Source organism: Haliaeetus leucocephalus, unplaced genomic scaffold (genome assembly GCF_000737465.1).
Source record: "Haliaeetus leucocephalus isolate CR32 unplaced genomic scaffold, Haliaeetus_leucocephalus-4.0 Scaffold274, whole genome shotgun sequence".
Lineage (NCBI taxonomy): Eukaryota > Metazoa > Chordata > Aves > Accipitriformes > Accipitridae > Haliaeetus > Haliaeetus leucocephalus.
Window position 1 is genome coordinate 230,195 of NW_010972710.1, and position 1,512 is coordinate 231,706.

Below are 1,512 nucleotides of genomic sequence, written 5' to 3' on the forward strand. Positions count from 1 at the left end.
GCAAGGCGGTGCGCACGGGGGTGCAAAGCCAGGGGCGAGGGTCTGCGGGACCACGGGCACGGGTGCGCACGGCCACGGGCAAGGGTGGGCTGCAGGACCACGGACAAGGGTGTGCAAAACCAGCGGCAGGACGGTGTGCGCGGGTGTGCAAAGCCACGGGCTAGGGTCTGCGGGACCACAGGCAAGGGCGCGCACAGCCACATGCAAGGGCGCCCACAACCACGGGTGGGATGGCGTGCACGGGTGTGCAAAGCCACGAGCAGGATGGTGCGCACGGGTGTGCAAAGCCATGAGCAGGATGGTGTGCACAGCCACGGGCAAGGGTCTGCAGGACCACGGGCAAGGGCATGCACAAGCACGGGAGGGATGGCGTGCACAGGCGTGCACGACCTTGTGTTAAGAGCGTGCAGGACCACAGGCAGGATGGCGTGCGCAGGCACGCACAAGCAGGATGGCGTATACGGGCATGCACGACCACGGGACCGACACACACAGCTGCGTGCAGGATAGCGTGTGAGGGCGTGCAGGGCCGCGGGCAGGAACAGCGTGCACAGGCGTGCATGGCCACAGGACCAACACATGCCACAGGACAGCGTGCGAGGGCGTGCGCAACCACGTGCAATGCTGCGCACGACTGCAGGGACAGGAGCACGCCCAGCGTGCGAGGCTACGCACGCCCATGGGGCCAAATGTGCACAATCGCGTGCGAGACCCCGTGCCCAACCATGTGTGAGTCCATGCACACCTGCATGGCCCCGTGGCCGACACACGTGACCACAGGCGTGACCGCATGTGCGACCCTCGCACAGCAACGCACGTGGCCATGTGCGTGAGGACGGGCGGCCGCCGGCAAGGGCGGTGGCGGGGCCGCGGTGCCCTCACCCCTCCCCGTCCCCTCAGACCCTCCCGTCCCTAACCCCCCGTCCCTGTCCCCGCGGCCAGCTCCTCTCCGCAGCCCCAGCATTAATTCATTAACTGGGGCTTTAATTACGCAGCCGCCCTGGTTAAGGAAGCCGGACCTGGCTGCTGGCGCCTGCCTCAGTTTCCCCACGGGGAGACCCCCGGGGTCACCCCACCCCCATCCCTGGGGTGTGCGGGGGCACGCTGCGGCCGGACTCTGCTGGGGCTGGGGGGCCCCGGGGAAGGGGGGAAGGATGCGGGGGGGCAGCGGCAGCACCGTGGGGTCCCCTCGGGCCGCGGCTGCCGCCCCCCCCGGCGCAGCGGGAAGTAGGTCGCCCGGTGCCCCCCAGCCCCGCGCCTGACGTCAGGGCCCTTTGTCCGGGCAGCGCTTTTGTCCCGGCACCGTGGCCCTGCCACGCGCCCGGCTCCGTGCCGCCGGCGAGGGGCGAGGGGTGAGGGGGGCGGCGGCGGGGGGAGCAGGACCGCGGCCCCCCACCTTCCCACCCTCCTGCCCCCCGAGCCTGGGGGGATGCTCAGGGCCGCGTCTCCATCACCCCTGGCATGGGGCCGGGGGGAGGCAAGACAGAGCCCCCCCCCCCCCACGACCCCCCC